The sequence below is a fragment of the Diachasma alloeum genome, unplaced genomic scaffold (assembly GCF_001412515.2).
Source record: "Diachasma alloeum isolate Michigan unplaced genomic scaffold, Dall2.0 Dall_scaffold_00202, whole genome shotgun sequence".
Lineage (NCBI taxonomy): Eukaryota > Metazoa > Arthropoda > Insecta > Hymenoptera > Braconidae > Diachasma > Diachasma alloeum.
In genome coordinates, this window is record NW_021680367.1 from 389814 (window position 1) to 417011 (window position 27198).

Genomic DNA, 27198 nt, shown 5'->3' on the forward strand with positions numbered 1-27198 from the left:
TCGTTATATTGACTTTTCCAGCTCATTTTTCCCTGGCTGTCTGATGGTGTGATACAAATTGATTTTCAGGCCAAATTCGTCTCTTCCGTAAGCGAATTTGAGCAAGTTTAACCACTTTTCGTCATTCAGCAGACAATTTTCTTTATTTTCCACCAATGCTTATTTGCAATCGCTAACTAGGGACATTTCTGCCGGAAAACTCAATATGGCGACCCATTTTGCCCCGTTGTGAGTGAATTTCGAACAAAAATCAAATTTCGACTAAGAGAAAAATGAATTTGGATCGCGCCATCAGATAGCCAGGGAAAAATGAGCGGAAAAACTCAATATGACGACCCATTTTGCCCCAATAGGTCAAAAGTTCCAACGGAAACAAATTTTCGAAATTTTTGTTTCGAAATTGTTTTTCCGCTGGAACTTTGTTAGTAATGTAGTAAAATAGGTCGTCGTATTGACTTTTCCAGCTCATTTTTCCCTGGCTTTCTAACGGTGCATTGTAGATTCATCTCCCTTCCAGCCGAAATTCATCTCTCGAGAATAGTCGGGGCAAAATGGGGGCATAATCACAGTTTGCAATCGAAATTTTCCAGCCTGTCGATTGCAGCTGTTTCCCATTATCGAAAATTGGAAATTTCATTTCGATTGAATTATCAAACGATTCACAACTCCTGAAAGAATTTTTCCCTCCCATAAAATTCTCCAATATTGCCTGCATTGTTAACGCTATAGAAAGCATTCCTGTTTAATGTTCCGTGCAAATTTCATATATGTAAAAAGCGTAGGCATGAATTAAATAAAAATCCTGAAAAGAAGAGAGGTGAGGGCGGGAGTAATGTTATATTGGTAAACGAATTTAGCGACGAATGAATGACTTAGCGACGTGGCAACGAATTTCGGATGACTGAGTTGAACGTAAAATATACGAGGATTTTTATATTTGTACAATTTCCACATACAAATAACGCTACGCCCGTGGAATATTCAAGTTTTTTTCAGTCGATGTATGCATGAGTGATGTCGTTTCCACATGCTACAAATGGACAGGGAACAAAAATTTAAAATGCTGTGGGAGGACAGAGGAAAAATATTTTCATTCTATTCCGAGTGAAGGGAGATGACGGGGGAGAGATATTATTTACACTATACTGGAAATTGTAATGGAGTTATTCACGAGTCGGGTTTGATCAATCAAATTTTCACGGATGGGAGAAGAAGAACTGTTTGGAATTTTGTGATTCCGTAGTGGCAATCATTTTGAGTGGTAGCTATCGAAATTTCGGATGGAAAACTCTGGGGGACCTATTTTGGGTCATTACATGCCAAGTTCCAGTGCAGAATCGTTTTAGTTCTTTTTTCTTCCAAAGTTTGGTAAGTTTCCCGGAATTTTCGGAAATTTTAAACATTTTGAATGATTTGTCGGATTTTTTAAAATTTCAAATATTTTCAAAAATTTTAGAAATCTTCTGGAACTTCGAAAATTTGGGAAAACATTGGAACTTTTGAAAAATTTATGACATTTTGGCAGAACTTTGAAAATTTGAAGGAATTTTGATGATTCCGAAAAGTTTCTGGGAAATCATTGGAATTTAGAATATTTTTTCAACTTTTTAAAAATTATGGAATTGGATCAAAATTCCGCGAAAACGTTGGAACTTTCAAAAGATCATATGTTCAAAACATCTTCGAAAGTTTCTGAATACTTCGTTTTTTTGGGAATTCTAATAATGTGTCATCAGGAACTCCGAAGTTTCGGAAAATTGTTGCAACTTGGGAAAATTTTCACAGGCATTTGTTGAACCTTTAAACAAATCGAAGAGTCATTGAAATTCCATGGAAACCTCGACCATTTGGAAGAACTTGGAAGAACATGAATTCCGAAACATTTTCAAAAATTTTCTGGAACTCCGGAACTTTTGTAACAATTTTAAGAATTCTTTGAAACTTCAAACGATTATAAAAGCTATCAAAATTGTGTAGAAATAACGAGTATTCGCCGGAACTTCATAAGTTATGAAGCATGTAAAAAAATTTGCTGAAACTTCAAACGTTTCCTCAAGCCTTACAAATTCTGAGGTAATTTTGACACCGATTCTAAGAATTTATGGAACTTCGAAGATTTCTTAAAGTTCCCCAGAAATCGTTTAGACGTCTAGCAATTCAAACTGCGATCAGACTTCTATGAAACTGCAAAATGTTGCAAAAACTTCTTGAAAGTTGAACAATTTTGAAAAATTCATTGGAACTTTGATAATTTCCACACGATTTTTATAAATTGTGAAAACTAAAATTATGGACAAATTTCTAAGAATTCGTTGGAACGTTGAAAATCATACTGAGTTCTCAAGAATTCGTGAAAGCTCCAAACAATCTGAAAAGTTATCGAAGTTCTATAAAAGCTTTACAAATTAGTAGAAACTTCGTAAATTTGTGGAAAACTCCACGAATTCTCTGGAACTCCGAAAATTTCTAGAAGATTCTCAAATTTTGTGGAAACTTTGAAATTCTCTGGCAGTTATTAAGAATTTTTATGAAAACTTTAAAATTACGGACAAATATCCAAGAGTTCGTTGGAACGTTGGAAATTTTACTGAGTTCTCAACAATTCGAAAGTTAGTCGAAACTTTACAATATTTTGTTCAATTCCGAGAATTATCTGGATCTCCGAAAATTTCTAGAAATTCCCGAATTTTATGGGAAATTTGAAATTCTCGTGCAGTTTATAAGAATTCGCTGGAACTCCAATCATTTCGAATTGAAGTTCTTAATTGAAGAATTTCCTTTGGTTGGAACTTCCACATTGGTGGAGCAAAATAAGTTGAAAAAACCCCAAATTTTTCAACGAGCATTTCCCAATCCTTTCATCGCTGCATTCCAAATTCACTTCCTGCTGAAAAGTTCATCGGCCAGACTGAAGAACGCAGGATTTCCTCCGTTTCCTCGAGACAGTTGTTACACATGCATACAGCCACTATCCTGAATTTTTCTTATTACATTCTATATATTTTTCTCAACGTTTTTTTCCCTCTGCAAATGGGGTGAGACGTCTAAGTGAGGCGGGCGGTGTGAGATAAGGCGGCAACGAGGACGATAGTGGCACTGCCAGTAACGAGCGATAAAACGTTACCGCGGACCAGTTAAGCTAAAGTGCGCGCGCTTTAAACTACCATTTCGCGAAACGAGAACGATATCTTTACCCCTAGAAATGCCGGGGAGATAGATGTTTTCATCTTTGAGAGGTTAAATAAATCAGATGCTAAATTATTCCTGCCATTTACTGTTCCAAATTATAGAAGGGAGGTTATGTAATTTGCTCTTGGATTAAAACCGATTTAAAAGGAGTATTTTCAGATAGTTCAGGGAAGTTTGACTTTCTCCGATGTAAATTTGAACTCCATCAGTGAAAAGCGAGAGAAATTTCCACCGAAACACTCAATAGATATGACGACTTGTCTCATTACTCTCGAAGTTCCAGTGAAAACAAAGTTTCAAAATTTTTGAAATCCTCAACAAAAATGGACAATTACTTGAGAAATTTGGTGAATTCCTGCTAAAAGACTTGAGGATTCATCAATGGTTGTTATTTGCATGGGTAGTCAGAGTAAAATGAGTCATAATACTGAGTTTTTCAACTCATTTTCACTCATTCTGCTCACTTTGCTCCGGTAGTTTCAGAGTTGCAGCTGATTCATGTGAAATACTAACTTTTAGAAGTCAATTCGGATGTTTTTCCGACGGAAAGACACTTGATTTTTATTGAAAAAGTTGAAAGTGAAAATAAAATATAGTGCATCGAACTCAGATTTCGAATGTCCATAGTCGACTCACCCCAGTTGTCGAATAACGTGGGCGCAGTTTTCGAATAAAGCGAATTAAAGGGGTTTGGGCGAAGAAAATTTAGGAAATCGTTCATGAAAAACATATCCAGAGGAATTTTATTGTTATTTCAACAGTAGAAACCTGATTAAGGACTAGTGAATGAGCTCTCGCCAACTGTTTCCTCTTCACCCCTCTCTTCTTCGCCACAACGTTGAGACTCTTCTTCTTAGCTCGAGTCAATTCCTTCTTTCGGAGTTTCTCCTCCCAATCCTTCTCCTCTTTGATTGTATGAGCTCATTTAGCAGCCCCCTGTTGTTGAATTTTCAACTCACGTTTGTTCTGGACCGGTACAAAATCGGTTATAAGGTTAGAAAGGATACATTCGTCAAGTCCTCCCACCTCGTATTCTGTGAACCTAAATCTCGAATGCCGAATTTCTTATAAATTTTTGTTCTTTTTTCGTTTTGTTTCAATCTGTATCGATTCACAAATTATCCATCAACTCATAGAAACTGATTAGAATCAATTGTTTGCTTAATTTTGTCTCCGGATCCTTATGAAGTGTAACTGAATCCAACCGTCTGTACACTACATAAGGCTCGATAAACAGATCAGTCGATCGAGCACTCCGGATAAATGTAATTTTCGGAATTTATTGCACTCTATGTAATGTAAATGAATATTGTAATTCGTGCAGAAATAACTGTACTTCGGAAGGGAAATAATGAAAATGGACTTCGATGCCTTTGAATAGTTCTTCGTTCGAAATTATGCCACAACGGTGCTCCAAATTCGGCTGTTTGGGTCCCATTCGGAAAAGGGTGCCTTACCTCGTTTTTCGCTAGCTTTCTGGTAATATTATCCAAATTCATCTCTCCCTGGATCCAATTTTCGAAGTGAAACGTTACGACGGTCGGAACTTGGCTATTTATGGGGCAAATAAGTTCTCTTATTGAGTTTTTCCGCTGAAATTCCCCTGACAGTTGAAATCATCTTGTCAAACTTCAAATTTCATTGGATTTTTTTTCATTCACGTCCCAAAAGCAGCTGAAGAGCTAAAAATGCAAAAAGAGTTATGAATGTATCTCATTCAAAAAATTTATAGTCAGCCGAGGTAAGGAGCAGTTTTAAGGTAGAACACTCTATGAATAATTCATACCCCCATGTCTTCTCGGTATTTTCATGTTTAAATATTTGACTACTACGATTTAACGCCGAGTGTAAACGAGAAAATTTTCAAACCTGGGAAAATATTTTGTCGACTAAATTGGCAGTGTACTACTTCTATGCCAAACCATGCAGAAATAGGCTGAGGCTTTTTAACATGAAGGAGAGAAGGGTGAACGTTAAAGAGGAGGCGAAGAGCACGAGAATTCACAGAATAATTTTCAAAAAAGAAGGGCAAAATAAGCGAGATAAAGACAGATAACTTTCAACAGAGGTAGCGAAAGAAAAGATGAAAGCATGATTCAACTCTCAGACGTTATATTGTGCGGACAGAAATGTCTGTTTTCCCTTCTCCTTCTGTGCCCCCTTTTATTTTGCATGGGCATCCTCAGTGAAAACAGTTTCCATTGTTCTTCGTTCTTGTACATAACCCATCTCGGTTTACTTGTTTCAATCTCAACCTGAAAATTGTATCGCTAGAGGGAAGACGGAGTTGGGGGTCTTATTCTTATTATTAAGTGCGTTCTAACGAGGGAATATTTTTAAAAAAGTAGTCGGTGAATTTCCGAGGAATAATTCGTTGAAAAAATTAGTTCTGCCAATCTTTTGTCGTGTTGAATCAATTTATTTGTGGACAAGAAAGAATGTTTCCACCAAAGCATGATAATTTTCGTAGTATATAGTAAGTGCTCTCGTGAGACGTTTATATGAATATAAACGGGTAAATACATTCGTTCTACAGAGAATTATATGAGGCCCCGGTTTTATCAAGTCAATGTTACTGAGTAGTGTATATCTTTGTCCAATAAACATAATTTCCATGGAACAAATGATAATTTCAAGAGGAAACTACAATTTTCTTGCCGATGACTGTGTTGTTGGCAAAACTAAATAATTTCGAGGGGACAATTTTTTTTGGGAAAAAAAATATTCTTTCCTCGTCAATGTATTCTTTCTGTGGTATAAACCTGTGGAGTTCTCCCAGATCAAATGATTGTCGTACAATAGATTATATGTTTTCCTACCAACAGTTGGAATTCTTCTAGAGATATTTCTGATGATCACGACAAAAATTTAATTTTTGTGAAAGATATTAAATAAATAGATATTAAATTTTCTTTTATCAGGTTAATTTCCTCCAGGTAAATCTGTTCCAATCCATGAAATCAGTAGCGCAGTAGTAAAACGGTTCAAGTCGACTTATCTCCCAGTTGAGTTTTTAAGGAGTATTTCCGAATCTAAGCGAGATAGCAAAATTTTCGTAATTACATTTTTTGTAGCTCTCAATCGGCCCTACAAAAAAGATTATAACAAAAATTTTGCTATCTCCCTTAGATTCCGAGATATTCATTGAAAACCGGCCAATAGTCAAAATTAACTTGTACTGTTTTACCACTTCGTTACTAAAATGTTCTCACGTGGAACGTCTAGTAGTGGGGCAAAATGGGTTGTCATGTTGACTATTTCAGCTCATTTTTTCCTAAAATTTTCATGTTCCAATCGAAATTTATTTCCTGGAAATTCAAATTCGTCGTTGAAAAATTTATTTTTCAAATCAAAAGTCATTTTCACTGGAACTTCCAGAATAATGGGACAAAATGGGTCGTCATGTAGACTTTTCCAGCTCATTGTTCCCCGGTCTCCACTGTTGCAATCCATTCTTCAAAATTCCTACAAATCGGAGCATCCCCCAAAGGACGAATCTCATTAACCGAATCCTCCAAATCCCATCCTCATTATCAAATTATTATTATCCCCAATGAACTAAATTGAGGTGAAGCATGTTAAAACCTAGCGGCGATGCCCCGCCCCTCTGCATCCCTCAGAGAATCCCCCAAATCGCAAAAAAAATAGTTGCCAAAAGAATTTGTAGTCGCTTCCACTGCTGCATCTCGCCTTTTATTTGTCTCTGAATATATTCCAGAGGTCTCAAAATCCTCCTTTCAATGAGGGTGCGTTACAGGTTTTTTTTTTTTAAAGCTCGTTTAACTGAAACTTCCCATTCACCCAGTGGCATTCACTCATTCAAACTTATTCAGTGGCTCCAGCCTCGTTCATTCTCTTCTTTCAATGAAGTTCAATGCTTCTACACGTGCACTTCATTTCTCTCTCTCATTCTGATGTTTTTAGAAAAAAAAAACCTTGCGCGATGTTTTTCACCGTCACCCCTCGACCCATTCTCCGGGAATTGGGCGCCACCGCGCACGAGAGTTTTCTGATATTACCTCAGGCCTCGGGAGTGCGCCTCGGAAGAATTTTCCTCCCCTGATTTTTCCACAACTTTCTTTACTCGTGCAATTTCCTCTTGCACTTTGTACCCACAGGTTGGAAGTTTCAAGCATCACTACAATTTTTTTTCCCAACTCTGCTCGCTTCTATTTCACTTGTCCGGGGGAATTTCGAGGGTTCGTTGCTCATTTGTTGGGTGGATTTAATTTAATTTGAGGGAATTCATTAAAATGAGGGATTTTAAATTAGAAAATGGCGGAATTGGAAGGGGGGCTGGAGTCGATGAGCATGGAAATGTGGAGAATAATGAGGGTATTTAATTTTTTTATTCGACTGGCGCCGGTGATACCCTTTCATTGTGTCCTTTTCCTGGCGGATTCGATATTTTTCTTTTTCAATTAATTGTTCGTGATCATTGATGAGAATCACATGTCCCAATTTATCAGCCGTTAAATTTTCATATTACAGTAAATGATTTGCTCATGTTCTAACTCCTACGCTCACTGAATAAGATTTTAATCATAATTACAATTCAATTCCTTCTAGAACACACTTTAGAGTGTGAATTTTTGGAATTCAATGTTTGTTGATACTCTGGCAAAAGTGCGTCGCCACACTGTTATCAATTTTTAGTGAGTTCACACGGTAATTCAATTAATCTGTTGTTCATCTCATCAATATAATTCCGTGCTTAGAATATTCTGATCTCGTGTTTTCAGCACAAAATTAAAAATTAAAACTTCATTTGGAATATCGAGTCACAGCTTCTTTTGATTCATATCAGAAATTTTGTATTTGGATATTAATATTATTTGTTCAAAGTGAAAAAATCGATCATTATTTTCACTATATTACATTCAGATTCTCCTATCCTTCACGTCAAAAATGTGAGATTATCTCATAATTCTAGCTATTAATTCTAATCAACTTTGTTCGAAGAAAACCTTAGTAAACGCAATATTAAGGAAGTAGAATTATTCTATTTTCCTCTGACCCAAATGATTTGGACAATTATGATTCGTTCATTCATGTTTCATAGAATGCTATTCAATTCTCCTTTGTTTGTTAGACGGGCTTCATGAAAATTCGACGCAAGACGATTGCGCTCGTGAAAACCGCCTTACTTTCTCCATTCGTTCGAGTTATTCCTCATGCTTTTTTTTTTTTTTAGAAATTACAAATTATGTCAAATGTTGTCTAATTCCGACATAAGAATTTCAGATAGTTTTTTTTTTTTTTTATTGTAAAAATTTTCCCACCGAAAATTTTCTCATTACCATCGAGACTTTTTTTCATTCCAAATCAATGTTGCATTCACCCAGAATTTTTTTTTCATAAAAAATTAATGGATTTCCATGGGGTTTGCAAATGCTATGTTCATACGCTGTGGGTTTCAATCTGAATTCTCTCTTGGACCCCACTGGCATCAATGATACGGGCCGTCAGTCCACATGACACTGGTAAACACAAAAATATATATATATGCCCCTAAATCGAACGCGTGCACTCGCCATATGTTTCGTGGGGGGTCAAAGGCCCGGAAAGCGTCGCGGCACGAAACTCTCGCGTGCAACCGGAAATTTCGAGTTCTCCAATTTTCTGTATCTCTGCAATTCGTGCGAATGTTGCGGTGAAAAGAGAAATTGCAAATGGAACTCGATATTTATGTTTATTCATCATTTCATCTTTAATTCAACTCGGTGGAATTGGTTTTTTCCTAGTGCGATGAAATTGGACCACCGCTGTGAGCAACCAAGGGACCCTCTAGCTGAACAATTCAATATGAAGTTCAGCGGAAAGAACTTTTCGTTTTCGTTAATTGAAGTTCCAGCGAAATTTTTTTTCGTTACAAAAAAAGGAATTTTGACTACACCATCAGAGAGCTAGGGAAAAATTAACTGAAAAAGCTAATATGATGACCCATTTTACCCCACTATTAAGAAAATTCCAGCGAAAAAACTTTTCGTCTAAAAAAGATTAATTTGGACTACATTATCGAAGAGCCAGGGAAAAATCATCTGCAAAAGTCAATATGATGACCCATTTTGCCCCATCATTGGCGAAGTTCCAGCGAAAAAAATTTTCGTTAAAAAAAAAATTAATTTGGACTACGGATTCCGGCACTGACTGTCATACGGTACGGACGGTGGTAGCGCGCGCTCCTCCCGACAAACCAAGCGTCAGCCTCAGTGCTTAGTTTTGTTTTACGTGAAGTAGTGCCTTAAAGTGCCTTATACGTTCAAAAGTCATTGTGCATCATTCACTAGTGAACAGTTGTCATCCTCATCACCCTGGTCCCTGAAAATGGGGGCCAAAAAACGCAAGAAAGGGGCAAACGCCAATAGCCCAAAGGACTCTCAACCAAAGTCTAAACAACCCAAGCCAACTGATGGCAACAGTGGTTCCCGCAGACCATCTCTCGACTCCACTCTGGACGAGGCATCATTATCTCAAGAGAACATCATGGATACCTCAATCCCTCAAAGTTTCATCAATTCGTCAGGACCGGAAGAAATCTCCAAACCAGTCAAACCACCACACATTCGCCTGAATAACGAGAATATCATGGCTAAAACACTCATTGAGCAACTTAAAGGAGTCTGCAAGCACCCTTTCCAGATCACCGACAGAGGCAACAACTCATCAATTAATGTGAAAGACCGCTTCGATCATGAGAGCGTCACCTCTTTATTTAAAACCAAGAATTATGAATTCCACTCGTTCGGCTACAAGGAGGATCGCCTGCGCAAATTTGTCGTGCACGGCCTTCCAGTGTCATTCACCCCTGACGACATCCTAACCGAGCTGACCCGTCAAATCCCAGGTATAAAATCAGTACACCAATTCTCGAAAGCAGACGAGGAAACCAAAACAAAAAGAAAACAGCCCGTATTCTGTATCACCACTGATGCCGATGTAAATATCAACCAGCTACGAAGCATCAAGGCCATCCTACATCACACTTTCCGTGTCGAGAATTACAAAAGCAACGGTCAACCACCTCAGTGTTATCGCTGCCAGAAATTCGGACACGCCAGCTACCATTGCCATCACCCAATCAAATGTGTTCGATGTGCCGGGAACCACAACATCTCTGCTTGTCCTCGCACAGGAGAGCCTCGCTGTAGCAACTGTGGCAAGGACCACGTGGCTAGTTACCGTCAATGCGCGAAACGCATTGAATACATTGAGAGCCTCACAAATCCCAGGAAAAAGTCCAAGACAAAGCAGAGAGAGGTGAAAACCCCAAAAACCCTCACAAAAAAAACGCCAAAGTCGGCGTACACCACGCCAGTGGGGATAACTCCATTCCCAGCCGTCCGTCATCGCCCCACCACCTCTCGCACCGTGGAAGAGACGATATCAACACAACCATACCCACTACCACCAATTCAACGCCAGGAGGCCTGGCATACCATCCAGAACCGCCGCCAGCGCAGACGAGCACCAGCGGATGACGTCACTCAACAACAACAGTCCTCACAACAACAATCTACACCTCAGAAATCCACACCAGCTGAGCCTGATGTCAACACAGCACCTCCCCAATGGAAACCGACCGCTTCTCTGGACAATCTTTTATTAAGTAACCCCTTTTATTCCCACTATAATCAGACTCGAGACCTTGTTCAAGAGGCTGTTGATACTGTCGAAGAGCTAAACAAATTAAATTTACTCTCCATAGTAGATGACCTCAAGGCCATGATCAGTGAAATCAAAGTAGCATTTTCTCCACTAGATAAAATCCAAATAATCACCAGATATGCTTATCTCTTCGTTCCTGACACGGCCTCTTGCAATGGCTCCCAGCGCTAAAACAAATATTTTAGCCCTAAACATAGCGAGTTTATCTCTCCACAAACTGGAATTTATTTCAATGCTGGTTAAACTCAAGATCAAAATGGCGCTCATTTCTGAAACAAATTTGAAACCCAAGAAAAAATTAAAAATTCCGGACTATCGACTGATCCGAGCTGACAGTGGTGGCTGTACCGGCAGAGGTGTAGCAATCGCGATCCATAATTCCATCAAACATTACCCCCTTCCCACAGACTTCACTTCCACCACAGAATACGTAGGAGTCTCCATCCCCACCAAAACAACCCCAATCCACATTTACTCCATATACAACTCCCCCAGCAACCTTTTGGATATCCAGCTTCTTAACCACCTCCTCGACTCCCCAAACCCCACCATCCTTGCCGGCGACCTGAACGCCAAAGACCACACCTGGACCTCCGCGCGTGTAAACCCCTCGGGACTTGCTCTGGAGAATTTCATCGCGAACACCCCCTTCCATCTCTTCGCCCCGCTCGAACCCACCCACTATCCTCGTACGGGTGCCACCCCCAGTACAATTGACCTTGCTATCACAAACTCCCCCTCTCACATTAACAATTTTCACCTCATCGATGAGTCTCCCTCCGACCACCTACCCCTATTCTTTTCCCTTCATTGTACTCCAGCACCNTGATCTCGTGTTTTCAGCACAAAATTAAAAATTAAAACTTCATTTGGAATATCGAGTCACAGCTTCTTTTGATTCATATCAGAAATTTTGTATTTGGATATTAATATTATTTGTTCAAAGTGAAAAAATCGATCATTATTTTCACTATATTACATTCAGATTCTCCTATCCTTCACGTCAAAAATGTGAGATTATCTCATAATTCTAGCTATTAATTCTAATCAACTTTGTTCGAAGAAAACCTTAGTAAACGCAATATTAAGGAAGTAGAATTATTCTATTTTCCTCTGACCCAAATGATTTGGACAATTATGATTCGTTCATTCATGTTTCATAGAATGCTATTCAATTCTCCTTTGTTTGTTAGACGGGCTTCATGAAAATTCGACGCAAGACGATTGCGCTCGTGAAAACCGCCTTACTTTCTCCATTCGTTCGAGTTATTCCTCATGCTTTTTTTTTTTTTTAGAAATTACAAATTATGTCAAATGTTGTCTAATTCCGACATAAGAATTTCAGATAGTTTTTTTTTTTTTTTATTGTAAAAATTTTCCCACCGAAAATTTTCTCATTACCATCGAGACTTTTTTTCATTCCAAATCAATGTTGCATTCACCCAGAATTTTTTTTTCATAAAAAATTAATGGATTTCCATGGGGTTTGCAAATGCTATGTTCATACGCTGTGGGTTTCAATCTGAATTCTCTCTTGGACCCCACTGGCATCAATGATACGGGCCGTCAGTCCACATGACACTGGTAAACACAAAAATATATATATATGCCCCTAAATCGAACGCGTGCACTCGCCATATGTTTCGTGGGGGGTCAAAGGCCCGGAAAGCGTCGCGGCACGAAACTCTCGCGTGCAACCGGAAATTTCGAGTTCTCCAATTTTCTGTATCTCTGCAATTCGTGCGAATGTTGCGGTGAAAAGAGAAATTGCAAATGGAACTCGATATTTATGTTTATTCATCATTTCATCTTTAATTCAACTCGGTGGAATTGGTTTTTTCCTAGTGCGATGAAATTGGACCACCGCTGTGAGCAACCAAGGGACCCTCTAGCTGAACAATTCAATATGAAGTTCAGCGGAAAGAACTTTTCGTTTTCGTTAATTGAAGTTCCAGCGAAATTTTTTTTCGTTACAAAAAAAGGAATTTTGACTACACCATCAGAGAGCTAGGGAAAAATTAACTGAAAAAGCTAATATGATGACCCATTTTACCCCACTATTAAGAAAATTCCAGCGAAAAAACTTTTCGTCTAAAAAAGATTAATTTGGACTACATTATCGAAGAGCCAGGGAAAAATCATCTGCAAAAGTCAATATGATGACCCATTTTGCCCCATCATTGGCGAAGTTCCAGCGAAAAAAATTTTCGTTAAAAAAAAAATTAATTTGGACTACGGATTCCGGCACTGACTGTCATACGGTACGGACGGTGGTAGCGCGCGCTCCTCCCGACAAACCAAGCGTCAGCCTCAGTGCTTAGTTTTGTTTTACGTGAAGTAGTGCCTTAAAGTGCCTTATACGTTCAAAAGTCATTGTGCATCATTCACTAGTGAACAGTTGTCATCCTCATCACCCTGGTCCCTGAAAATGGGGGCCAAAAAACGCAAGAAAGGGGCAAACGCCAATAGCCCAAAGGACTCTCAACCAAAGTCTAAACAACCCAAGCCAACTGATGGCAACAGTGGTTCCCGCAGACCATCTCTCGACTCCACTCTGGACGAGGCATCATTATCTCAAGAGAACATCATGGATACCTCAATCCCTCAAAGTTTCATCAATTCGTCAGGACCGGAAGAAATCTCCAAACCAGTCAAACCACCACACATTCGCCTGAATAACGAGAATATCATGGCTAAAACACTCATTGAGCAACTTAAAGGAGTCTGCAAGCACCCTTTCCAGATCACCGACAGAGGCAACAACTCATCAATTAATGTGAAAGACCGCTTCGATCATGAGAGCGTCACCTCTTTATTTAAAACCAAGAATTATGAATTCCACTCGTTCGGCTACAAGGAGGATCGCCTGCGCAAATTTGTCGTGCACGGCCTTCCAGTGTCATTCACCCCTGACGACATCCTAACCGAGCTGACCCGTCAAATCCCAGGTATAAAATCAGTACACCAATTCTCGAAAGCAGACGAGGAAACCAAAACAAAAAGAAAACAGCCCGTATTCTGTATCACCACTGATGCCGATGTAAATATCAACCAGCTACGAAGCATCAAGGCCATCCTACATCACACTTTCCGTGTCGAGAATTACAAAAGCAACGGTCAACCACCTCAGTGTTATCGCTGCCAGAAATTCGGACACGCCAGCTACCATTGCCATCACCCAATCAAATGTGTTCGATGTGCCGGGAACCACAACATCTCTGCTTGTCCTCGCACAGGAGAGCCTCGCTGTAGCAACTGTGGCAAGCACCACGTGGCTAGTTACCGTCAATGCGCGAAACGCATTGAATACATTGAGAGCCTCACAAATCCCAGGAAAACGTCCAAGACAAAGCAGAGTGAGGTGAAAACCCCAAAAACCCTCACAAAAAAAACGCCAAAGTCGGCGTACACCACGCCAGTGGGGATAACTCCATTCCCAGCTGTCCGTCATCGCCCCACCACCTCTCGCACCGTGGAAGAGACGATATCAACACAACCATACCCACTACCACCAATTCAACGCCAGGAGGCCTGGCATACCATCCAGAACCGCCGCCAGCGCAGACGAGCACCAGCGGATGACGTCACTCAACAACAACAGTCCTCACAACAACAATCTACACCTCAGAAATCCACACCAGCTGAGCCTGATGTCAACACAGCACCTCCCCAATGGAAACCGACCGCTTCTCTGGACAATCTTTTATTAAGTAACCCCTTTTATTCCCACTATAATCAGACTCGAGACCTTGTTCAAGAGGCTGTTGATACTGTCGAAGAGCTAAACAAATTAAATTTACTCTCCATAGTAGATGACCTCAAGGCCATGATCAGTGAAATCAAAGTAGCATTTTCTCCACTAGATAAAATCCAAATAATCACCAGATATGCTTATCTCTTCGTTCCTGACACGGCCTCTTGCAATGGCTCCCAGCGCTAAAACAAATATTTTAGCCCTAAACATAGCGAGTTTATCTCTCCACAAACTGGAATTTATTTCAATGCTGGTTAAACTCAAGATCAAAATGGCGCTCATTTCTGAAACAAATTTGAAACCCAAGAAAAAATTAAAAATTCCGGACTATCGACTGATCCGAGCTGACAGTGGTGGCTGTACCGGCAGAGGTGTAGCAATCGCGATCCATAATTCCATCAAACATTACCCCCTTCCCACAGACTTCACTTCCACCACAGAATACGTAGGAGTCTCCATCCCCACCAAAACAACCCCAATCCACATTTACTCCATATACAACTCCCCCAGCAACCTTTTGGATATCCAGCTTCTTAACCACCTCCTCGACTCCCCAAACCCCACCATCCTTGCCGGCGACCTGAACGCCAAAGACCACACCTGGACCTCCGCGCGTGTAAACCCCTCGGGACTTGCTCTGGAGAATTTCATCGCGAACACCCCCTTCCATCTCTTCGCCCCGCTCGAACCCACCCACTATCCTCGTACGGGTGCCACCCCCAGTACAATTGACCTTGCTATCACAAACTCCCCCTCTCACATTAACAATTTTCACCTCATCGATGAGTCTCCCTCCGACCACCTACCCCTATTCTTTTCCCTTCATTGTACTCCAGCACCTCTTCCGCCCGCAGCCAGGCTCAATTTCCGAAAAGCGGACTGGCACTCCTTCAAGATTGACCTAAACCAAGCAGTTCCCACCGCAAATCCGAAACTCAACTCCCCCGAACAAATAAACGATATGATCTCGTCGCTGATCCACACAATTAATAAACAAATAACTAAACACATCCCAATGTCCAAACCACGAAACAGCCATCACAACCTCCCTCACGACATCCTTAAGATGATTAAAACCAAAAACTATCTTCGCAAAAAATGGCAAAAGTCGCGCGATTCCCACCTCAAACCCAGGATCAATAGCCTGGTTCGAGAAATTCAAAAAAAAATGACATCGTTCACCCAAAAATCCTGGGACATGAAGCTAAAAGACATCCAACAGAATGACACGTCGATCTGGAGAATCGCCAAAAATTTCAACAACAACACTAGTCAAACCATGCCCACCCTGAAAAATAAAAATCGTATCGCCCTCAGCGATGAGGAAAAGGCCGATATGCTCTGCGAGCATTACGCCCAAATCCATGCAGATGCCCATGCTCGTGGAAATCCCGATGATGACGAATCAACCAAATCCGCTATCTCCAGAGCGCTCCTCGCCCTCTCCCCCCCAAACCCCAACATCCCTGACCTGCAACTCTCATCACCCAAAGAAATCTCTCTGATAATCAAGAGACTCAAAAACCGCTCCGCCCCCGGCCATGACAAAATTCCCACCGCAGTCATAAAACACCTCCCCAAAAAAATCCTAGTCCTACTCACAAAAATCATCAACTCCTGCCTCATTATCCAATATTTCCCCGCCACATGGAAATCAGCGCTTGTCATCCCCATAATCAAACCTGGAAAATCACCCTCCCTGCCGGTCAGCTACCGACCTATCAGTCTTCTCCCTACGTTCGGAAAGATTTTTGAAAAAGTGATCATTGCGCGCCTCCTCAAGGCCGCAAAGTCACTAAATCTCATCCCAATCTCCCAATTTGGCTTCAGAGCCAAGCACTCCACCGTTCATCAGTTGCTCCGCATCACCGATCACATCAAAACGGCAGCAACTAAAAAACATCTTACAGCCCTACTCCTATTAGATAGCGAAAAGGCCTTTGACTCGGTCTGGCATGACGGGTTAGTTCTTAAACTCATCGATTACAAAATTCCCTTGTACATCTGTAAAATAATTCATTCTTTTCTTGAAAAACGCTGCATCCGAGTTAGAGTAGCCTCATCGCTTTCCAATCCTAAGCACATTCTAGCGGGTGTACCCCAGGGTTCAGTGCTCTCCCCCACCTTATTCAATTTGTATATCGCCTCTCTATTTTCTTTAGTCCCCAAGCGTGTACATATCGCAGGTTTTGCGGACGATCTGGGACTTTACATCTCCAGTTCCTCCGAGAACTATGCGCTCAACTCCCTTATCACAGCAGCAGAAAATATTATCGACGGCCTTGCCAAATGTAAAATCAATGTCAATGAATCCAAAACTGAATGTATAATTTTCGCTAAAACTAAGCTATACCGTAAGACCTTCCACCTCCGTAACAACCTCATTCCGATTTCCTGCACCGCCAAATACCTGGGCCTGATCCTAGACAACAAATTAACATGGAGAGTCCACATAAACACCACAATCCAGAAAGCCAAGGCCATAATGGGCAGGCTCTACCACCTGTTCAAGGCCAAAGCTCTCTCGCAAAAAATCAAACTCAAACTGTACAAATCCCTGATCAGACCAGTCCTCACCTATGCATCTCCTATATGGCACAATGCCGCCCCCACCCACATCAACAGGCTCCAGGTATCCCAAAATAAGTTCCTGCGAGTTATCAACAACAAATATCGCAGCACTCCGATCCCCCACCTCCACGCCATTTCAAAAATGGAATATATACATCAATTCATGCAACGCCTAACAAACAGTTTCTCCGAATCCCTGATATCCCATCCCAACGAACTCATCAAAAATCTCACCCCCTATAAAATTTCTCCTTGGTCCACTGGACGAACCTAGGGAGGGGGCACCGCCCCCTCCCCCAACCTACTCCTCATGAAATAGGGTTTTTTACTGAATAATTTTCCCTATCCAGCATCCCCTCCCTATCCGCATCCCTCATTTTGTTAACCCATACCATACCATTCATGTAAATTATATGTTGTAGCCCCCGGGCTGATGCTATGTCAAAAAAACCTTATAGTTGTATGAACTTGTAAATAATTGTTGACTCGTTTGTAAAATTTCTATCCACGTTAATAAATCTCGTTTAATCTTAATCTTAATTTGGACTACACCATCGGAGAGAAAGGGAAAAATTAGCTGAAAAAGTCAATATGACGACCCATTTCGCCCCACTATTAACAAAGTTCCAGCGAAAAAATGATTTCGAAATAAAAACATTCGAAATCGTTTTTCTGTTGAAACTTTTCACATATTGGGGCAAAATAGGTCGTCATATTGAGTTTTACAACTGAAAATTCCCTGACAATCCAGATAAGCCATTTTCACCGAAAAATCTCATGTTATTCTTTCCATATTCAATTTCAGATTCAATTCCATTCCTGAAATGACTCTCCAGTATTGATTCACGTGCATCAAGTGCAGTCCCACTCGGCGCGCATGTAGAATGCTGAATAGAAATCATCAGAGCCCGGCATATTCCAATAATTTGAATACATCGGATTTATCTCTAGCATTCGATAGTGATGTTTTGCTCTACGGTGAAATGATCCGAATTGGAACGTTCAAATCCCAGAATTTTCATTGATAGTTGCACGGTCCGTATTTCATGCTGATATTGAGATGAGCCAGGATCACTGTTGGCATTGCATCCCATTTACTATTTATATTTACAATCATGAATTTAATTCCGAGGGAACTTACCTCAATTACCACGGAATCGTGATCGTAAACTACTGGGGTGTAAATCAATTGAACGAGTGCCTCATGATTTGCATAAAATATCAGTTGTATCGCGATAAATATCCCGAGGATGTCGTCCGAATTACATTCCATCGATTATTAGAATAGAAATATTTCCTGAAACATTCATTAACCGGAAACAATAATATCCATTATTAAATAGATGCTGTAATTTGCGGATGAAAGTTATCCCAGTCCATAGCCAGGGAAAAATCAGCCTGACAACTGAATATGAGGATCCCTTTTGGGCTATTATTAGCGGAGTTCCAGCGGAAAAACGTTTTCGAAATGGTAAAAATGAAATGGTTTTTTTTTGCGGGAACTTTTGAACTATTGGGGCTAAAAAGCTTTCTAATAGCGCAATCCAAATTGATTTTTAATTGCATCGAAATCCATCTCCCAAAAACAGTTACGAAATGGAAAGTTCTTTCGTTGGAACTTCGTCAAAATTAAATAAAATTGGTCTTCATATTGAGTTGTCCTGATAATTTATATCTGCCTTTCTAATAGTACCGTGCGAATTGAGTTCCCCTTCCGTTGAAATTTCTGTTCTTCAAAAACGAATTTTCGAAATGAAAAGTTCTTCCGTTGGAACTTCCTCCAAATGAAAGAATTTTTTTCAACCGGAGCCGAAGGGTCAGATTTTCGGTTTTTCCAGGGGGAAAGTCGACTTTCACCAAAATTGCATTTTTTAGCCGGGTGAACGTTGATTCCAACTATTTAAGCGACGAGCTATTCAGAACTCTCAAGAGTATGTGAAAAAAGTGAAAACTGAAAAAAATTTGTTTTCACCCGGAGCCAAAGGGTCAGATTTTCGGTTTTTCAAGGGGGAAAGTTAACTTTCGTCAAAATCGAATTTTTTTGCCAAGTGAATGTTGATTCCGTCGTTATTGACTCCTCTAATGCCAATGACATCCTCGGAGGCGCCACAAATGTCGAAATAAACAATTTTCATTTTCACTTGGAACAAGGGTCAGATTTCTTAATAATTTCATTTTTTATTTAAACAACGCATGCAAGCGGAGGGACAAGGGTGGCTAAAATAGATTCTGCAACCTTCTTCCCTTGTGGAGTAAAAATTTCAAGCCTCCGCATACATGCGTCTCCCCTCCACCCTCTCGTGAAATGTCGTTTTTCGCGATTTAAAAAAAAAACAATAATTGCATTTTTTATTTCAATAACGCATGCGTAAACAGCGATATAAATCCGGATTTAATATAGGTCCATAGAATTACAGGGACCGGCAAGGATTTGGAAAGTCTGAATACAAGTCCTGCTTACACCTAACGAGTGCTGAAATGGGACATCACCAGAGGCAGAAAGGTCTCGGAAGCACTTGGGAAGAGGCTTCCCAAGACCTGTCCAGTTCTGAACAGAAAGACCTAAGTAGAACTTGTCAGGTCCAATTATTCGACTCGGGTCTTTCCACGGAACCGTCGCTGTCAAGATCCAATCCCATTGACGTTTCCACCGAAAATGTTCTCCCCATTTCCCCGAAAGAGTACAGTTCAAACAAATATCAAGTTTAATATCTGTCGAATAATACCTCGCAAACAGTTAATTTAGCTTCACCTGCTGATCCGATTGCCCATTCATCTCCTTCCAACACCTCTCATCCCCCCCCTGCTCGAGAAATTCAAATAAACCTGGAATAAACATGAGTCATCTCCATCTCCCTCAGCACAGCTCCTCGTAATTTCACCGTTGATTGTTTGTAACAACTTATTACCTGAGTTTCCACCCGGTAATTCCCCGAAACAGACCGAGGAGCCATGCAGATTGTGAGGAGACACCCCCGGAGGAGATTTCACCCGAAAACAGAGAAGGCAAATGACGAAGATGTTGGAAGTTGCCGTTGGGTAGTTTCAGGGACAGTTCGTAATGTCATTTGGCCCTGTGGACCCCGTGAACTTTCCCCGATACTACACTAGGCATACCTCATCTCTCCCCTCGTATAGCTCATCGCGCCCCTCCAGAGGCAGACGAGAATTAGGACTCGGTGGGGTGGGGCAGAAGAGACCTATATAAATACCAAACCTATTGAGGGAGCTATCATTGTGTGCGCGATCTCGGGCATCGCTACAATTGAGTGGCAAATGCTGGTTTGTATCACCGGAGATCTGCTAATACCGCAGCATCATCAGATTTTACCGTTCTGATACGAGAAATTCAGATTTCTATGGCATAACGACACTTTGATGGCATCCATTACGGTGCTGTAGTTGACCCCGGTCGAACGATATTCCGGGCTCGGGGGGATACCGGGGTATGGAGATAACAGGCGGTGACTTCTTAGTAGTGGAGAGTGGATTGTGATCGTGGACGGGTATTGCGAAAATTTCATTAGGTTGGAAATTCGTTGATGGAGATTGGTTTCATGGGTAGATTCGAACATTTTTGACGGAAAATGTGTTCGTTAGTCTTATTAATAACTAGCGCCCTTTCGTCAAAACCTTCTTCGCGAAAATAAAATTTTGCCCCCCATACCCAGATTTCGAATCTGGGCGCAGTTGTCGAATAAAATGAATTAAAGGGATTTGGGCGAAGAGAATTTAGGAAATCGTTCATGAAAAACATCCAGAGCAATTTTATTGTTATTTCAACAGTAAAAACCTGATTAAAGACTAGTGAATGAGCTCTCTCCAAATGTTTCCTCTTCACCCCTCTCATCTTCGCCGCAACGTTCGGATTCTTCTTCTTAGCTCGAGTCAATTCCTTTTCGGAGTTTCTCCTCCAAATCCTTCTCTTTTTTGATTGTATGAGCTCATTTAGCAGCCCCCTATTGTTGAATTTTCAACTCACGTCTGTTCTGGACCGTATATGAGTATTAATATTATTAGTGTTGTAGGGGGCATCGCCCCCTATTCGCTCCACTCGCTAAACCCGGGAGGCGTAGCCCCCCCGCTCGCTTCGCTCGCTCGCCCCACCAATCTCCTTGAGTGTTTGGTGAATTACATAGAAGATGACCCCCACTTAACCTCCGTGTGACCCTCGTCACCCTTATTTTGACCTTTGTAACTCTTATTTTGATCCTTGTAGCCCGTATTTTGACCCTCGTGAACCTTGAAAATTTTTGCGGTGTCTTAATTTCCAAAATTATTACCACACTAATAACAGATTATTATTATTATTATTGATTATTATTATTATTATTTACCACTAATGATTATATAGAGAGAATTACATTTCATAGAATAGTATTCAATTTTTTTTTGTTTGTCAGACATTATTCATGTATCAAAGTAACGTTAATTCCAATTAATGATACTGACGCCTGACCGTTCAGCTTCCAGAGCCTCGGCTTTCGCGAGTGCTTCCGAGCGATTACCCGATATCATTCATAATGCCTTCCATATCTGACCCAGTCGAACGACTCCGCAAGCACCACTAGTCCCCCTCCCCCCAGGGAACCACTGATACCCAGAGGTAACTTCTTACCAGTCCATCCTAGTTTGCGATCATGTACAGATATTTCGCCAAAACTGAACATGTTCAGAAGCAACGGACTGGGATGAGGAGTGAGGCAAACTAGACTGGGGTATTGCGTTTGCTTTTGGCGTATGTACATCGACAGTGTATTCCGCCAGTCACAAGGGGGATGATGCCCCCAAACCCCAACTGTCTCCCTTGCATATATCCACTGTCGGCTGTTTCGCTCTATCTGTCGTCTCTTTCACCCTGCAAAATCCCCCTCGGCATATACTCACCCTCTCTGCACTCTCACCCCCTGCCCCCCCCCTCCTCTAGGGGTAGGGGGTCTCATGAGGATCAATACCAAAACCCAGTGGTTATCGTGCCGATACTCTGATGCAGCATCTACTCGTCGAACTGTTCTGTTCTGTTCGCTTCCTCTCATCCCCACTCTCACCGCCCCTCCCCCCCAAATCGCGTACTATGCGAATAACAATAATGCCGATGTGCCCGGGCATTGGCACGCGAGGGTATGGGAAATATAACGAGGATGAAAAACCATCTCTCGACTGGCAATTAGCTGTACGAGGCACGCATTGCGTATGGTGTGTTCAACAGAAACATGAGAGGGATGATTTAAAAAAAAGGCTCTCCGGGTAGAGAGCATTTTCATCCATCCTCAGTGCTGTTATATTCATCCGTCCGTAGCGATAAATACTAGATGGGGTAGACATGGCATCCTGTTGGGGATGAAGGTATGGTGGAGATCAATTTTTAGGGGCCGATGGTGAACACTTGGGTGTATTAGGCTGATGAATTTCAGGGGTGTCTTGGGAACGGTGGTGATGAGGAGAGTGGAGGCTTCCTCAGCTGGTTGGACAGGCAAGTTGAAAATGAAAGAGTGTCTGGTTTTTGGTGTAATTGAGTGACAGGTGTGTTAGCATTTAGTATGATCAAGTTGATGACTTAGAGACTTCTGGTCAAGACTTCAGTTGTAGCTCGCAGCCCAAAAGTCTTTTTCATCGTGGATGAGATCTTGGGAGGATGAGACAAAAGAGCTGATTGGGGTTTAGAAAGATCTGGGAATTTGGGAGGAAATGCGAAAAATCTAGGTTCTGATGGGCATCAGCTGTTTTAGAAGACAAGCGCAACAGGACGACTGATTTGTCGACAGAAATTGTCCTGGTTGGGCATGGAGGCTTTCTCGATTTTTGTTGTGATTGAATAATAAGGAATGTACCGACGGCAGTGTCCGTGCGGTTAGAGTGCTAGACTAGCATGCCAGTGATCCGGGTTCGATTCCCGGCGACGGCGGTCAAAATTTGTAGCGTTCTAATCTCACAGTTTCACTGCCGAGCGGTAGTCTCGTCAAAGGGACGACTGTACCTGGGCAGGTTTTTCCCTCAAAGTGAGGTTTTCCCTAGTCCTTCGGCAAATGCGGTGCAGCGGGTTAGCGTGTGAGATGGGAACAAATCGTAAAAACCCGAAAAGGTATACGAAGAGAAAAAAAAATTAATAAGGAATGTAAGTCTTCTGCGTGATGAAGGTGATGGCATTGAAAGTTCCGGAGAAGCCTTCGGTTGTAGGATGAGGTCTCTTATCTGCTGGGGATGAAAGAATAGCATTGAAAAGTTGATGAAGTTTTGGAAAGATCAGGGAATTTAGAAGGAAAGACACCAGAAAGCTGTCTTCTGACGCCTTCAGCTGTAAGACACGTTCGACATGTCGACTGATTTGTCAATAGAATTTGCTTTTGTTGGAGATGAAGGCTTCTGTTTCTACGGTTTAATTAAACAATATAAAGTGTCGTTGTTTGCAAACAGAAACTTCATCACACTATCAGAGGGGCTTAAGCTTGTGCTGTTTCCCATAATCCCAAACTTGCCTTGAAAACCACTAAAGCCACTGGTTGAATTTTTGTTGTAATTGAACAACAGGCAATGTAAATCTTCTAAGTGACGCAGGTGTTACTTTGAAACATCTGGGGTAGACTTCGTTTGTAGCATTGGGTTGATGAATGCCCCTTGTATCCTATAGATGGAAGGATGGGACGGAGAGATTGATACAAGTTTGAAGAAGGCTAGGAAATTTGGAACGAGAGACAGCAGAAAGCTGTGTTCTGATGAGCATCAGCTGCTTTGCAAGACAAGTCCAGCATATCGACTGATTCGTCAACAGAAATTGCCCTGGTTATAGTTCACCGGTGAAAGGCTCGGATGGAAAAGCCAAAAAATGTTGAAAAAGATTCGAAAATTTCGAACGAAAACAACTAGATATCGGTCTTCCGATAGCCATCAGTAGCTTTGCAAGGCACCTTCACTGTTACGACTGAGTCATTAATAGCGATGACAATAGGTAGAACCTCAACTCGAAATACTTCTCATAACAATCATATTAAACTCCACTCGTGGTCTCCACCCTTCCGAAAACAATTTCAGGCATGCTGTAACTCAAACGCATCATCAAAATGAAATGTTGAATTACATCAACAACCTGGGTTCTACAAGTTGCAATGGCTCAATCTACAAGTGAGCCGATACCAAATAAGATCAAGTATCCCGAGTTATAACGCTCTATTCCTCTCGATATCCCCGACAACTTTCGCAGTTCGTTGGAGTGTTAAACCGCCTCGATCGGAGGAATTTAACGATAGTTGTGTATGGTTGAAGTGTACGTTTGGTTATATTCAACGTTAACGGTAGTGGTCGAGTGGCAGGTTGAATTTATCCCCCGGTCTCAAAAGGCCCACCCCTATCACTTCTCGCTAAAGTGCTTATTCCACTCACAGGTATGGGTGAATACCAGCGAGTAAAGTTGGTTAAAAATTTGTAATTCCAGTGAACCAGCTCTATAGTCAAGCATTCAGTGGTGAGAGTTGAGAAAACTTTGAAGATCAGTTTGAAATGGCGCGCTGAAGACGCGATAATTCGTTAGCCCTCATTGAATCGACAATTTTATTGTATCAAGGTAAGCTCGTTAACCAATTGATCAACTTATTCGAATTGTTCTACCGTCCACATGTAAAGGTTTCAGGTGCTTCTGTTTGTGTGGTTGAATTAAACAATATACATTGTCGTTGTTACCAAACGGAAACTTTATCACCTTATCGGAGAGGCTTAAGTTTGCGCTATTTCCAATAAACCCAACTTCGCTTGAAAACCACTAAAGCCACGGACTGAATTTTGTTATAATTGAACAATAGGCAATGCAAATATTCCACGTGATGGAGATGATACTTTGAAACATCTGGAGTAGACTTCGGTTGTAGCACTGGGTTGATGAATGGCTCTTGTATCCTGTAGCTGGAAGGATGGGACAAAGACATTGATGCAAGTTTGCAAAAGATCAGGGAATTTGGAACCATAGACAACAGGAAGCTGTCTTCTGATGAGCATCAGCTGCTTTGCAAGAGAAGTTCAGCATGTCGATTGATTCGTCAACAGAAATTGGTTGGAAAAAAAGGCTTGTCTGGTTTTTGTTTCAATTGATGGATAGGTTATATAAGTCTTCGTAGTGAAGGTGACGACTTTGAGACTTGTGGTAAAGACTTCAGTCATAGCATTAAATTCATGGATGCCTCTTATATCTCCCTATCACCTCCCGCTAAAGTACTCATTCAACTCACAGGAATGGGTGAATAATACCAGTCGATAAAGTTTGTTAAAAATTTGCAATTCGCGTGAAGCAACTCTATAGTCAAGGCTTCAATAGTGGGAGTTGTGAAAACTTTGATGATCAGTTTGAAATGGCGCACTGAAGACGCGATAATTCGTCAGGCCTCATCGAATCGACAATTTTGTTGTATCAAGGTAAACTCGTTAACCAATTAATCAACTTATTCGAATTGTTCTACCGTCCACTTGTGAAGGTTTCAGGTGCTTCTGTTTGTGTGGTTAAATTAAACAATGCAAATTGTCGTCGTTACCAAACAGAAACTTCATCACACTATCAGAGGGGCTTAAGCTTGCGCTGTCTCCAATAATTCCAACTCCACTTGAAAACCACTAAAGCCACTGGCTGAATTTGTCAATAATAATGGGAGAGAAGGGACGAGTGGAGGGATCGACTAACGAGACACCATTCTCGATCACGTCCACCAAGTGGCTAGTCTCATTGGCAGTTAGCACTGGTCTGTAGACCTCAAACTACTATCCGATGGTCACGAATAGTTTCCACTCCAGATGGTGATGCTAACGTCAAAGTTTTCGATGGAGGGGGAGGGTGAATCGATAGCTCGAGGAGTCAGCCGGGAGAAAAAATGGAAGAAGCTATTGAGAATTCTGATGGTGACCTCCGGTGGTTTGAGAGTTTTAAAGTGGTTTGTGGTGCACACAGTGGATATCGGAAACTATTTCTTAAGATAATTGGCTCTAATGATGCTGCAAAGTTGGAAAAGTTTTCTTGCAAGGTAATATTTTTTCGTCAGAAAGTTTCAGCCGGGGTTTCAGGGGAAATTGGACTGCATTCGTTGAGCGGCTAGGGAAATTTCTGGTCAGCAATCTATTTTGTCACAATAGCTATCTCAAAACTGCGCAAAATTTCATCAGAGAATCCAACGTTTAAGTTAACTAGCTGGAACAATTGGTTCCATAGCTATGGCGGATGATGTTCGTAAAAAATTTCTCCGACACAGAATCGAATATCACGGGGAGATGAGGCTGCATGTGGAGGGGTATATCGTCAATAACATAGAGACCCGTGGAGTCATAAACGCTGACGTAGGCAGTGGGTCGACGACCATATAAACCCAGAAGACCCCGACCCTGCGAATAATCCCAAGCGATACAATCGAACGGCGACAGCGACAGTCGTTTATGGGTTCTCGTAGAAGCTTTCACATCGGTCTTTATATTTTGAGTTATGGTGACATTGGTATTGCGTTTGCACCCCTTTTTCCTGACATTTCTAGTCCACTTTGGGGAAATTGGTTCTGTAGAGTTTTTTTTATAGGGTTTTCGAGTGAGAATTGTTGTAAATATGAGTGAAGAGAGAGTTGACATGAGTTTTTGGACGTTACACTAGAAAAACTAGTGGCTGAAATTAACTCTTCTTTTACCTAAGGGTAACAGTCCGTGCTTCAGGTGAAACGTGAGAACAACGCCCAGTTTGAAAGAGGGTTATAGTATTTGTCCTTATTATTCATGAGGAATATTCATGGTTTTTTCACTTTTCTGATCTTCCAATGATACTATGATTGATTTGACATGTCTCTTCCTCTTAATGAACTCAGGATATCAATGAATTGGAGCAAAATGGATGAGTCACTAAGACGTCTTATGATTCCAGATCTTAATAGGGTTAATGTCCTATCTTATCAGTGACTAGTACCTGAATACTCTTCAAGTGTCTTGAATTGCGATGGAAAAACTGTCTGGTCCATGAAACGTCTTGTGTTTAAACGTAAAAAAGTCTTATTTTAAGATAT